Source organism: Syngnathus leptorhynchus, unplaced genomic scaffold (genome assembly GCF_054491065.1).
Source record: "Syngnathus leptorhynchus isolate UIUO unplaced genomic scaffold, UIUO_Slep HiC_scaffold_687, whole genome shotgun sequence".
In the NCBI taxonomy this organism is placed as follows: Eukaryota; Metazoa; Chordata; class Actinopteri; order Syngnathiformes; family Syngnathidae; genus Syngnathus; species Syngnathus leptorhynchus.
Genome location: NW_028232553.1, coordinates 5747 through 20000, shown reverse-complemented (window position 1 = coordinate 20000; position 14254 = coordinate 5747).

The following is a 14254-nucleotide window of genomic DNA, read 5'->3' as shown; positions in this document are numbered from 1 at the left end:
AGCCACGGAGGGTGCTGGCTGGTGGCTCCATAGCTCCATAGCTCCATACCTCCAGAGCTCCAGAGCTCCATAGCACCAGAGCTCCATAGCTCCATAGCACCAGAGCTCCATAGCACCAGAGCTCCATAGCACCAGAGCTCCATAGCTCCATAGCACCAGAGCTCCATAGCTCCATAGCACCAGAGCTCCATAGCTCCATAGCACCAGAGCTCCATAGCTCCATAGCTCCATAGCACCAGAGCTCCATAGCTCCATAGCACCAGAGCTCCATAGCTCCATAGCACCAGAGCTCCATAGCTCCATAGCACCAGAGCTCCATAGCTCCATAGCACCAGAGCTCCATAGCTCCATAGCACCAGAGCTCCATAGCTCCATAGCACCAGAGCTCCATAGCTCCATAGCACCAGAGCTCCATAGCTCCATAGCACCAGAGCTCCATAGCTCCATAGCACCAGAGCTCCATAGCTCCATAGCTCCAGGGCTCCATAGCTCCAGGGCTCCATAGCTCCATAGCTCCAGGGCTCCATAGCTCCAGGGCTCCAGGGCTCCATAGCTCCATACCTCCAGAGCTCCATAGCTCCATACTTCCAGAGCTCCATAGCTCCATAGCTCCATACTTCCATAGCTCCAGCCGCGGAGGGTGCTGGCTGGTGGCTCCATAGCTCCATACTTCCATACTTGCAGCCACGGAGTTGGCTAAAATTGCACTAAGTGCGAAAGCCCATTCATTTACAACGGCGTGTCCGCCAGGCGGCGACATTTCCCCGTTACCGGTGGCTGCGCGGCGGGTGAGTGACAGAGCTTATCCGAGCGGCTGGAACTCTGCGCCGGCGTGGTCGAGCGTGAGGCCCCGGCCCTTTGGCTGCCTGGTACCTAAAACACTTCCATTGATCCAGCCACGGAGGGTGCTGGCTGGTGGCTCCATAGCTCCATAGCTCCATAGCACCAGAGCTCCATAGCTCCATAGCACCAGAGCTCCATAGCTCCATAGCACCAGAGCTCCATAGCTCCATAGCACCAGAGCTCCAGAGCTCCATAGCACCAGAGCTCCAGAGCTCCATAGCACCAGAGCTCCATAGCTCCATAGCACCAGAGCTCCAGAGCTCCATAGCACCAGAGCTCCATAGCTCCATAGCACCAGAGCTCCATAGCTCCATAGCACCAGAGCTCCATAGCTCCATAGCACCAGAGCTCCATAGCTCCATAGCACCAGAGCTCCATAGCTCCATAGCTCCAGGGCTCCATAGCTCCAGGGCTCCATAGCTCCATAGCTCCAGGGCTCCATAGCTCCAGGGCTCCAGGGCTCCATAGCTCCAGGGCTCCAGGGCTCCATAGCTCCATACCTCCAGAGCTCCATAGCTCCATACTTCCAGAGCTCCATAGCTCCATAGCGCCATACTTCCATAGCTCCATAGCTCCATACTTCCATAGCACCAGAGCTCCATAGCTCCAGAGCTCCATAGCTCCAGCCTGGGTGGCTGGTGGCTCCATAGCTCCATACTTCCATAGCTCCAGTCAGAGAGTTGGCGAAAATTGCACTAAGTGCGAAAGCCCATTCATTTACAACGGCGTGTCCACAAGGCGGCGACATTTCCCCGTTACCGGTGGCTGCGCGGCGGGTGAGTGACAGAGCTTATCCGAGCGGCTGGAACTCTGCGCCGGCGTGGTCGAGCGTGAGGCCTCGGCCCTTTGGCTGCCTGGTACCTAAAACACTTCCATTGATCCAGCCACGGAGGGTGCTGGCTGGTGGCTCCATAGCTCCATAGCTCCATAGCTCCATAGCTCCATAGCTCCATACTTCCATAGCTCCATACTTCCATAGCTCCAGACTTCCATAGCTCCATAGCTCCATAGCTCCATAGCTCCATACTTCCAGAGCGCCATAGCTCCATAGCACCAGAGCTCCAGAGCTCCATAGCTCCATAGCTCCATAGCCCCAGAGCTCCATAGCTCCATAGCTCCATAGCTCCAGAGCTCCATACTTCCATAGCTCCAGAGCTCCAGCCTGTCTGGTGGCTCCATAGCTCCATAGCTCCATACTTGCAGCCACGGAGCTGGCGAAAATTGCACTAAGTGCGAAAGCCCATTCATTTACAACGGCGTGTCCACAAGGCGGCGACATTTCCCCGTTACCGGTGGCTGCTTAGCGGGAGAGTGACAGAGCTTATCCGAGCGGCTGGAACTCTGGGCCGGCCTGGTCGAGCGGCTGGCCTCGGTAGTTGAGGTACCAGGGGCGGGCTGGGGAGCTCCAGGCGGGGCTTGTGAGAGAGTGTAGCCGAGCGGCTGGAACTCTGGGCCGGCGTGGTTGAGCAGCATGCCCGCGGAGGTGGCTCTTCCATAGGCACGGAGGGTGCTGGAGCTCCACACTTCCCTAGGCACGGAGGGTGCTGGAGCTCCACACTTCCATAGCTCCAGGCACGGAGGGTGCTGGAGCTCCACACTTCCATAGGCACGGAGGGTGCTGGAGCTCCATACTTCCATAGCTCCAGGCACGGAGGGTGCTGGAGCGCCACACTTCCATAGGCAGGGAGGGTGCTGGAGCTCCACACTTCCATAGGCACGGAGGGTGCTGGAGCTCCACACTTCCATAGGCAGGGAGGGTGCTGGAGCTCCACACTTCCATAGGCAGGGAGGGTGCTGGAGCTCCACACTTCCATAGGCAGGGAGGGTGCTGGAGCTCCACACTTCCATAGGCAGGGAGGGTGCTGGAGCTCCACACTTCCATAGGCAGGGAGGGTGCTGGAGCTCCACACTTCCATAGGCAGGGAGGGTGCTGGAGCTCCACACTTCCATAGGCAGGGAGGGTGCTGGAGCTCCACACTTCCATAGGCAGGGAGGGTGCTGGAGCTCCACACTTCCATAGGCAGGGAGGGTGCTGGAGCTCCACACTTCCATAGGCAGGGAGGGTGCTGGAGCTCCACACTTCCATAGGCAGGGAGGGTGCTGGAGCTCCACACTTCCATAGGCAGGGAGGGTGCTGGAGCTCCACACTTCCATAGGCAGGGAGGGTGCTGGAGCTCCACACTTCCATAGGCAGGGAGGGTGCTGGAGCTCCACACTTCCATAGGCAGGGAGGGTGCTGGAGCTCCACACTTCCATAGGCAGGGAGGGTGCTGGAGCTCCACACTTCCATAGGCAGGGAGGGTGCTGGAGCTCCACACTTCCATAGGCAGGGAGGGTGCTGGAGCTCCACACTTCCATAGGCAGGGAGGGTGCTGGAGCTCCACACTTCCATAGGCAGGGAGGGTGCTGGAGCTCCACACTTCCATAGGCAGGGAGGGTGCTGGAGCTCCACACTTCCATAGGCAGGGAGGGTGCTGGAGCTCCACACTTCCATAGGCAGGGAGGGTGCTGGAGCTCCACACTTCCATAGGCAGGGAGGGTGCTGGAGCTCCACACTTCCATAGGCAGGGAGGGTGCTGGAGCTCCACACTTCCATAGGCAGGGAGGGTGCTGGAGCTCCACACTTCCATAGGCAGGGAGGGTGCTGGAGCTCCACACTTCCATAGGCAGGGAGGGTGCTGGAGCTCCACACTTCCATAGGCAGGGAGGGTGCTGGAGCTCCACACTTCCATAGGCAGGGAGGGTGCTGGAGCTCCACACTTCCATAGGCAGGGAGGGTGCTGGAGCTCCACACTTCCATAGGCAGGGAGGGTGCTGGAGCTCCACACTTCCATAGGCAGGGAGGGTGCTGGAGCTCCACACTTCCATAGGCAGGGAGGGTGCTGGAGCTCCACACTTCCATAGGCAGGGAGGGTGCTGGAGCTCCACACTTCCATAGGCAGGGAGGGTGCTGGAGCTCCACACTTCCATAGGCAGGGAGGGTGCTGGAGCTCCACACTTCCATAGGCAGGGAGGGTGCTGGAGCTCCACACTTCCATAGGCAGGGAGGGTGCTGGAGCTCCACACTTCCATAGGCAGGGAGGGTGCTGGAGCTCCACACTTCCATAGGCAGGGAGGGTGCTGGAGCTCCACACTTCCATAGGCAGGGAGGGTGCTGGAGCTCCACACTTCCATAGGCAGGGAGGGTGCTGGAGCTCCACACTTCCATAGGCAGGGAGGGTGCTGGAGCTCCACACTTCCATAGGCAGGGAGGGTGCTGGAGCTCCACACTTCCATAGGCAGGGAGGGTGCTGGAGCTCCACACTTCCATAGGCAGGGAGGGTGCTGGAGCTCCACACTTCCATAGGCAGGGAGGGTGCTGGAGCTCCACACTTCCATAGGCAGGGAGGGTGCTGGAGCTCCACACTTCCATAGGCAGGGAGGGTGCTGGAGCTCCACACTTCCATAGGCAGGGAGGGTGCTGGAGCTCCACACTTCCATAGGCAGGGAGGGTGCTGGAGCTCCACACTTCCATAGGCAGGGAGGGTGCTGGAGCTCCACACTTCCATAGGCAGGGAGGGTGCTGGAGCTCCACACTTCCATAGGCAGGGAGGGTGCTGGAGCTCCACACTTCCATAGGCAGGGAGGGTGCTGGAGCTCCACACTTCCATAGGCAGGGAGGGTGCTGGAGCTCCACACTTCCATAGGCAGGGAGGGTGCTGGAGCTCCACACTTCCATAGGCAGGGAGGGTGCTGGAGCTCCACACTTCCATAGGCAGGGAGGGTGCTGGCACATCCACACTTCCAGCCACGGAGCATGCTGGCACTTCCACCTTGCTTGCTAAGTCGGCGTGATCTTGCCCAAAAAGTCCCTCCTCACCTCCAGCTGGAAGTGGAAAAAAATCCTCCACCTGCTTGGCCGAGGTTCTGGAAGCCAGCAGCTCGCAGAATGTTGCCAAAGTTTCACTGGAAGGAAAAGAAAAGAGAAGACCGAGTGCGCATTTCACCTACCGCCGAATGTCCACAAGAGGGAAGTGTCACTCCGTCGCAGAATCTGCGCCGACGCACTCGGCACCCTTCGAATTTATGGTGCCGGTGCGGGTGTTCTGGGTGCAAAAAGGCCGCCCAAGTGGTAGAAAAAAATCAGACTTCGTCTCTTAGGTCGAAATTAATGCCAAGTTTTGAAATGCGCTGGCAGGGGTGGACCAGGGCCCGTTAGAAGTGCTTAGGCGAGGTCCTGGAAGCCTAACCCGGCGTGATCTTGTGCAAAAAGCCGCTGCTGAGCTCCAGCTGGAAGTGTAAAAAGAACCGGGCTGGATCAAAAAAAGAACCGGGCGGCCCGTTAAAATTGCTTAGCCGAGGTCCTGGAACCCTAACCCGGCGTGATCTTGTGCAAAAAGCCGCTGCTGAGCTCCAGCTGGAAGTGTAAAAAGAACCGGGCTGGTTCAAAAAAAGAACCGGGCGACCCGTTAGAAGTGCTTAGCCGAGGTCCTGGAAGCCTAACCCGGCGTGATCTTGTGCAAAAAGCCGCTGCTGAGCTCCAGCTGGAAGTGGAAAAAGAACCGGGCTGGATCAAAAAAGAACCGGGCTGGATCAAAAAAGAACCGGGCGGCCCGTTAAAATTGCTTAGCCGAGGTCCTGGAAGCCTAACACGGCGTGATCTTGTGCAAAAAACCGCTCCCGAGCTCCAGCTGGAAGTGTAAAAAGAACCGGGCTGGATAAAAAAAGAACCGGGCTGGATCAAAAAAGAACCGGGCGACCCGTTAAAATTGCTTAGCCGAGGTCCTGGAAGCCTAACCCGGCGTGATCTTGTGCAAAAAGCCGCTGCTGAGCTCCAGCTGGAAGTGGAAAAAGAACCGGGCTGGATCAAAAAAGAACCGGGCTGGATCAAAAAAGAACCGGGCGGCCCGTTAAAATTGCTTAGCCGAGGTCCTGGAAGCCTAACACGGCGTGATCTTGTGCAAAAAACCGCTCCCGAGCTCCAGCTGGAAGTGTAAAAAGAACCGGGCTGGATAAAAAAAGAACCGGGCTGGATCAAAAAAGAACCGGGCGACCCGTTAAAATTGCTTAGCCGAGGTCCTGGAAGCCTAACACGGCGTGATCTTGTGCAAAAAGCCGCTCCCGAGCTCCAGCTGGAAGTGTAAAAAGAACCGGGCTGGATAAAAAAAGAACCGGGCTGGATCAAAAAAGAACCGGGCGACCCGTTAAAATTGCTTAGCCGAGGTCCTGGAAGCCTAACCCGGCGTGATCTTGTGCAAATAGCCGCTGCCGAGCTCCAGCTGGAAGTGTGAAAAGAACCGGGCTGGATAAAAAAAAGAACCGGGCTGGATCAAAAAAGAACCGGGCGACCCGTTAAAATTGCTTAGCCGAGGTCCTGGAAGCCTAACACGGCGTGATCTTGTGCAAAAAACCGCTCCCGAGCTCCAGCTGGAAGTGTAAAAAGAACCGGGCTGGATAAAAAAAGAACCGGGCTGGATCAAAAAAGAACCGGGCGACCCGTTAAAATTGCTTAGCCGAGGTCCTGGAAGCCTAACCCGGCGTGATCTTGTGCAAAAAGCCGCTCCCGAGCTCCAGCTGGAAGTGTAAAAAGAACCGGGCTGGATAAAAAAAGAACCGGGCTGGATCAAAAAAGAACCGGGCGACCCGTTAAAATTGCTTAGCCGAGGTCCTGGAAGCCTAACACGGCGTGTTCTTGTGCAAAAAGCCGCTCCCAAGCTCCAGCTGGAAGTGTAAAAAGAACCGGGCTGGATAAAAAAAAGAACCGGGCTGGATCAAAAAAGAACCGGGCGACCCGTTAAAATTGCTTAGCCGAGGTCCTGGAAGCCTAACACGGCGTGATCTTGTGCAAAAAGCCGCTCCCGAGCTCCAGCTGGAAGTGTAAAAAGAACCGGGCTGGATAAAAAAAGAACCGGGCTGGATAAAAAAAAGAACCGGGCGACCCGTTAAAATTGCTTAGCCGAGGTCCTGGAAGCCTAACACGGCGTGTTCTTGTGCAAAAAGCCGCTCCCGAGCTCCAGCTGGAAGTGTAAAAAGAACCAGGCTGGATAAAAAAAAGAACCGGGCTGGATCAAAAAAGAACCGGGCGACCCGTTAAAATTGCTTAGCCGAGGTCCTGGAAGCCTAACACGGCGTGATCTTGTGCAAAAAGCCGCTCCCGAGCTCCAGCTGGAAGTGTAAAAAGAACCGGGCTGGATAAAAAAAGAACCGGGCTGGATAAAAAAAAGAACCGGGCGACCCGTTAAAATTGCTTAGCCGAGGTCCTGGAAGCCTAACACGGCGTGTTCTTGTGCAAAAAGCCGCTCCCGAGCTCCAGCTGGAAGTGTAAAAAGAACCAGGCTGGATAAAAAAAAGAACCGGGCTGGATCAAAAAAGAACCGGGCGACCCGTTAAAATTGCTTAGCCGAGGTCCTGGAAGCCTAACACGGCGTGATCTTGTGCAAAAAGCCGCTCCCGAGCTCCAGCTGGAAGTGTAAAAAGAACCGGGCTGGATAAAAAAAGAACCGGGCTGGATAAAAAAAAGAACCGGGCGACCCGTTAAAATTGCTTAGCCGAGGTCCTGGAAGCCTAACACGGCGTGATCTTGTGCAAAAAGCCGCTCCCGAGCTCCAGCTGGAAGTGTAAAAAGAACCAGGCTGGATAAAAAAAAGAACCGGGCTGGATCAAAAAAGAACCGGGCGACCCGTTAAAATTGCTTAGCCGAGGTCCTGGAAGCCTAACACGGCGTGTTCTTGTGCAAAAAGCCGCTCCCGAGCTCCAGCTGGAAGTGTAAAAAGAACCAGGCTGGATAAAAAAAAGAACCGGGCTGGTTCAAAAAAGAACCGGGCAACCCGTTAAAATTGCTTAGCCGAGGTCCTGGAAGCCTAACACGGCGTGTTCTTGTGCAAAAAGCCGCTCCCGAGCTCCAGCTGGAAGTGTAAAAAGAACCAGGCTGGATAAAAAAAAGAACCGGGCTGGATCAAAAAAGAACCGGGCGACCCGTTAAAATTGCTTAGCCGAGGTCCTGGAAGCCTAACACGGCGTGTTCTTGTGCAAAAAGCCGCTCCCGAGCTCCAGCTGGAAGTGTAAAAAGAACCAGGCTGGATAAAAAAAAGAACCGGGCTGGTTCAAAAAAGAACCGGGCAACCCGTTAAAATTGCTTAGCCGAGGTCCTGGAAGCCTAACACGGCGTGATCTTGTGCAAAAAGCCGCTCCCGAGCTCCAGCTGGAAGTGTAAAAAGAACCGGGCTGGATAAAAAAAGAACCGGGCTGGATAAAAAAAAAGAACCGGGCGACCCGTTAAAATTGCTTAGCCGAGGTCCTGGAAGCCTAACACGGCGTGATCTTGTGCAAAAAGCCGCTCCCGAGCTCCAGCTGGAAGTGTAAAAAGAACCAGGCTGGATAAAAAAAAGAACCGGGCTGGATCAAAAAAGAACCGGGCGACCCGTTAAAATTGCTTAGCCGAGGTCCTGGAAGCCTAACACGGCGTGATCTTGTGCAAAAAGCCGCTCCCGAGCTCCAGCTGGAAGTGTAAAAAGAACCAGGCTGGATAAAAAAAAGAACCGGGCTGGATCAAAAAAGAACCGGGCGACCCGTTAAAATTGCTTAGCCGAGGTCCTGGAAGCCTAACACGGCGTGTTCTTGTGCAAAAAGCCGCTCCCGAGCTCCAGCTGGAAGTGTAAAAAGAACCAGGCTGGATAAAAAAAAGAACCGGGCTGGATCAAAAAAGAACCGGGCGACCCGTTAAAATTGCTTAGCCGAGGTCCTGGAAGCCTAACACGGCGTGTTCTTGTGCAAAAAGCCGCTCCCGAGCTCCAGCTGGAAGTGTAAAAAGAACCAGGCTGGATAAAAAAAAGAACCGGGCTGGATCAAAAAAGAACCGGGCGACCCGTTAAAATTGCTTAGCTGAGGTCCTGGAAGCCTAACACGGCGTGATCTTGTGCAAAAAGCCGCTCCCGAGCTCCAGCTGGAAGTGTAAAAAGAACCGGGCTGGATAAAAAAAAAGAACCGGGCTGGTTCAAAAAAGAACCGGGCAACCCGTTAAAATTGCTTAGCCGAGGTCCTGGAAGCCTAACCCGGCGTGATCTTGCCCGAAAGTCGGCCTCTATACTTCCATTTTAGGTACCAGGGGCTATTAGTGTACTTGGTCCCACTAGTCAGTGTACTCATCCAGTTACCCCCCGTTTTCCAAAACACCATCGGCACGTATAAGGGGGGGACTCTTGAGAGAGATGAGGTATATGGCAGCGCAACACCAATCCGCTCCGCGCTGGTTCCCATGTCGGCTACGGATGAATAAAACCAGCCTGTCCCCCCTGGAGCTCACGAGACACGGAATTTTTTCTAAGTGCCAACGGCTCTTCCGAGCAAACGTGTCCGCTCCGGCTGGTTCCCCCGTCGGCCTCGAATGACGAAAAATGCCGGTCTCCGCCCGGAGCTCATGACAAACGAAAAATTTTCTAAGTGCCAACGGCACTAGCGAGCGAATGTGTCCGCTCGGCGCTGGTTCCCGGGTCGAACCCGGAAGACGAAAAACGCCGCTCTCCGCCCGGAGCTCATGACAAACGAAAAATTTTCTAAGTGCCAACGGCACTAGCGAGCGAATGTGTCCGCTCGGCGCTGGTTCCCGGGTCGAACCCGGAAGACGAAAAACGCCGCTCTCCGCCCGGAGCTCATGACAAACGAAAAATTTTCTAAGTGCCAACGGCACTAGCGAGCGAATGTGTCCGCTCGGCGCTGGTTCCCGGGTCGAACCCGGAAGACGAAAAACGCCGCTCTCCGCCCGGAGCTCATGACAAACGAAACATTTTCTAAGTGCCAACGGCACTAGCGAGCGAATGTGTCCGCTCGGCGCTGGTTCCCGGGTCGAACCCGGAAGACGAAAAACGCCGCTCTCCGCCCGGAGCTCATGACAAACGAAAAATTTTCTAAGTGCCAACGGCACTTGCGAGCGAATGTGTCCGCTCGGCGCTGGTTCCCGGGTCGGACCCGGAAGACGAAAAACGCCGGTCTCCGCCCGGAGCTCATGACAAACGAAAAATTTTCTAAGTGCCAACGGCACTAGCGAGCGAATGTGTCCGCTCGGCGCTGGTTCCCGGGTCGGACCCGGAAGACGAAAAACGCCGGTCCTCGCCTGGAGGTCCCAGCAAAATCGGCGAAAAAACGACTAAGTGTCAACTTTCGAAAAAACGACTAAGTGCCCACGGCTCTGCGGGGCTTGTGAGTCCGCCCCGCGCCGGTTCGGTGGTCGGCCTCAAAAAGCAAAAAATCAGCCTCTCTCCCTGGAGCTCACCTCGAGGTACCAGGGGGTGAGGTACCCGGGCTAAGGTGCAGTACCTTTTTTGGTCTTCAGGTGCGCCAGAGTACAATGAAATGGTCCCAGTAGTCAGTGTACTCATCGACTTTCCCCCCGTTTTCCAAAGCACCTCGTTTACGAGTATGGAGGAGATGGTGCTGGTCTCCCCACGGCGTCGGACACGCCGTCCTCGACAGCACAAGGTCGGATAGAAGACCTGGAAAGCGCCGTGGCACGCGCTGGAGGTGGGCACTTTGGCGAAAAAACGACTAAGTGTCAACTTTCGAAAAAACGACTAAGTGTCAACTTTCGAAAAAACGGCTAAGTGTCAACTTTCGAAAAAACGACTAAGTGTCACCTCTCTGAAAAAATGGCAAAGTGTCGCCTCTCTGAAATTTTTCTAAGTGCCCACGGCTCTGCGGGCTCGTGCATCCGAGCCGCGCCGGTTCTGCAACCGGCCTAGAATGACGAAAAATAACGGTCTCCTCCTGGAGCTCACAGCCAATTGTGGCGAAAAAGTGGCAAAGTGCCCACGGCCCTGCCGAGCTTTGGCGTCCGCTCAGCGCCGGTGCCGCAGTCGGCCTCGAATGACGAAAAATGACGGTCTCCTCCTGGAGCTCACAGCCAACTTGGCAAAAAGTTTCTAAGTGCCCACGGCCCTGCCGAGCTTTGGCGTCCGCCCAGCGCCGGTTCCGCAGTCGGCCTCGAATGACGAAAAATAACGGTCTCCTCCTGGAGCTCACAGCCAACTTGGAAAAAAGTTTCTAAGTGCCCACGGCCCTGCCGAGCTTTGGCGTCCGCTCAGCGCCGGTGCCGCAGTCGGCCTCGAATGACGAAAAATGACGGTCTCCTCCTGGAGCTCACAGCCAACTTGGCAAAAAGTTTCTAAGTGCCCACGGCCCTGCCGAGCTTTGGCGTCCGCCCAGCGCCGGTTCCGCAGTCGGCCTCGAATGACGAAAAATAACGGTCTCCTCCTGGAGCTCACAGCCAACTTGGCAAAAAGTTTCTAAGTGCCCACGGCCCTGCCGAGCTTTGGCGTCCGCTCAGCGCCGGTGCCGCAGTCGGCCTCGAATGACGAAAAATGACGGTCTCCTCCTGGAGCTCACAGCCAACTTGGCAAAAAGTTTCTAAGTGCCCACGGCCCTGCCGAGCTTTGGCGTCCGCCCAGCGCCGGTTCCGCAGTCGGCCTCGAATGACGAAAAATAACGGTCTCCTCCTGGAGCTCACAGCCAACTTGGCAAAAAGTTTCTAAGTGCCCACGGCCCTGCCGAGCTTTGGCGTCCGCTCAGCGCCGGTGCCGCAGTCGGCCTCGAATGACGAAAAATGACGGTCTCCTCCTGGAGCTCACAGCCAACTTGGCAAAAAGTTTCTAAGTGCCCACGGCCCTGCCGAGCTTTGGCGTCCGCCCAGCGCCGGTTCCGCAGTCGGCCTCGAATGACGAAAAATAACGGTCTCCTCCTGGAGCTCACAGCCAACTTGGCAAAAAGTTTCTAAGTGCCCACGGCCCTGCCGAGCTTTGGCGTCCGCCCAGCGCCGGTTCCGCAGTCGGCCTCGAATGACGAAAAATAACGGTCTCCTCCTGGAGCTCACAGCCAACTTGGCAAAAAGTTTCTAAGTGCCCACGGCCCTGCCGAGCTTTGGCGTCCGCCCAGCGCCGGTTCCGCAGTCGGCCTCGAATGACGAAAAATAACGGTCTCCTCCTGGAGCTCACAGCCAACTTGGCAAAAAGTTTCTAAGTGCCCACGGCCCTGCCGAGCTTTGGCGTCCGCTCAGCGCCGGTTCCGCAGTCGGCCTCGAATGACGAAAAATGACGGTCTCCTCCTGGAGCTCACAGCCAACTTGGCAAAAAGTTTCTAAGTGCCCACGGCCCTGCCGAGCTTTGGCGTCCGCCCAGCGCCGGTTCCGCAGTCGGCCTCGAATGACGAAAAATAACGGTCTCCTCCTGGAGCTCACAGCCAACTTGGCAAAAAGTTTCTAAGTGCCCACGGCCCTGCCGAGCTTTGGCGTCCGCTCAGCGCCGGTGCCGCAGTCGGCCTCGAATGACGAAAAATGACGGTCTCCTCCTGGAGCTCACAGCCAACTTGGCAAAAAGTTTCTAAGTGCCCACGGCCCTGCCGAGCTTTGGCGTCCGCCCAGCGCCGGTTCCGCAGTCGGCCTCGAATGACGAAAAATAACGGTCTCCTCCTGGAGCTCACAGCCAACTTGGCAAAAAGTTTCTAAGTGCCCACGGCCCTGCCGAGCTTTGGCGTCCGCCCAGCGCCGGTTCCGCAGTCGGCCTCGAATGACGAAAAATAACGGTCTCCTCCTGGAGCTCACAGCCAACTTGGCAAAAAGTTTCTAAGTGCCCACGGCCCTGCCGAGCTTTGGCGTCCGCCCAGCGCCGGTTCCGCAGTCGGCCTCGAATGACGAAAAATAACGGTCTCCTCCTGGAGCTCACAGCCAACTTGGCAAAAAGTTTCTAAGTGCCCACGGCCCTGCCGAGCTTTGGCGTCCGCTCAGCGCCGGTTCCGCAGTCGGCCTCGAATGACGAAAAATGACGGTCTCCTCCTGGAGCTCACAGCCAACTTGGCAAAAAGTTTCTAAGTGCCCACGGCCCTGCCGAGCTTTGGCGTCCGCCCAGCGCCGGTTCCGCAGTCGGCCTCGAATGACGAAAAATAACGGTCTCCTCCTGGAGCTCACAGCCAACTTGGCAAAAAGTTTCTAAGTGCCCACGGCCCTGCCGAGCTTTGGCGTCCGCTCAGCGCCGGTGCCGCAGTCGGCCTCGAATGACGAAAAATGACGGTCTCCTCCTGGAGCTCACAGCCAACTTGGCAAAAAGTTTCTAAGTGCCCACGGCCCTGCCGAGCTTTGGCGTCCGCCCAGCGCCGGTTCCGCAGTCGGCCTCGAATGACGAAAAATAACGGTCTCCTCCTGGAGCTCACAGCCAACTTGGCAAAAAGTTTCTAAGTGCCCACGGCCCTGCCGAGCTTTGGCGTCCGCCCAGCGCCGGTTCCGCAGTCGGCCTCGAATGACGAAAAATAACGGTCTCCTCCTGGAGCTCACAGCCAACTTGGCAAAAAGTTTCTAAGTGCCCACGGCCCTGCCGAGCTTTGGCGTCCGCCCAGCGCCGGTTCCGCAGTCGGCCTCGAATGACGAAAAATAACGGTCTCCTCCTGGAGCTCACAGCCAACTTGGCAAAAAGTTTCTAAGTGCCCACGGCCCTGCCGAGCTTTGGCGTCCGCTCAGCGCCGGTTCCGCAGTCGGCCTCGAATGACGAAAAATGACGGTCTCCTCCTGGAGCTCACAGCCAACTTGGCAAAAAGTTTCTAAGTGCCCACGGCCCTGCCGAGCTTTGGCGTCCGCCCAGCGCCGGTTCCGCAGTCGGCCTCGAATGACGAAAAATAACGGTCTCCTCCTGGAGCTCACAGCCAACTTGGCAAAAAGTTTCTAAGTGCCCACGGCCCTGCCGAGCTTTGGCGTCCGCTCAGCGCCGGTGCCGCAGTCGGCCTCGAATGACGAAAAATGACGGTCTCCTCCTGGAGCTCACAGCCAACTTGGCAAAAAGTTTCTAAGTGCCCACGGCCCTGCCGAGCTTTGGCGTCCGCCCAGCGCCGGTTCCGCAGTCGGCCTCGAATGACGAAAAATAACGGTCTCCTCCTGGAGCTCACAGCCAACTTGGCAAAAAGTTTCTAAGTGCCCACGGCCCTGCCGAGCTTTGGCGTCCGCCCAGCGCCGGTTCCGCAGTCGGCCTCGAATGACGAAAAATAACGGTCTCCTCCTGGAGCTCACAGCCAACTTGGCAAAAAGTTTCTAAGTGCCCACGGCCCTGCCGAGCTTTGGCGTCCGCCCAGCGCCGGTTCCGCAGTCGGCCTCGAATGACGAAAAATAACGGTCTCCTCCTGGAGCTCACAGCCAACTTGGCAAAAAGTTTCTAAGTGCCCACGGCCCTGCCGAGCTTTGGCGTCCGCTCAGCGCCGGTTCCGCAGTCGGCCTCGAATGACGAAAAATGACGGTCTCCTCCTGGAGCTCACAGCCAACTTGGCAAAAAGTTTCTAAGTGCCCACGGCCCTGCCGAGCTTTGGCGTCCGCCCAGCGCCGGTTCCGCAGTCGGCCTCGAATGACGAAAAATAACGGTCTCCTCCTGGAGCTCACAGCCAACTTGGCAAAAAGTTTCTAAGTGCC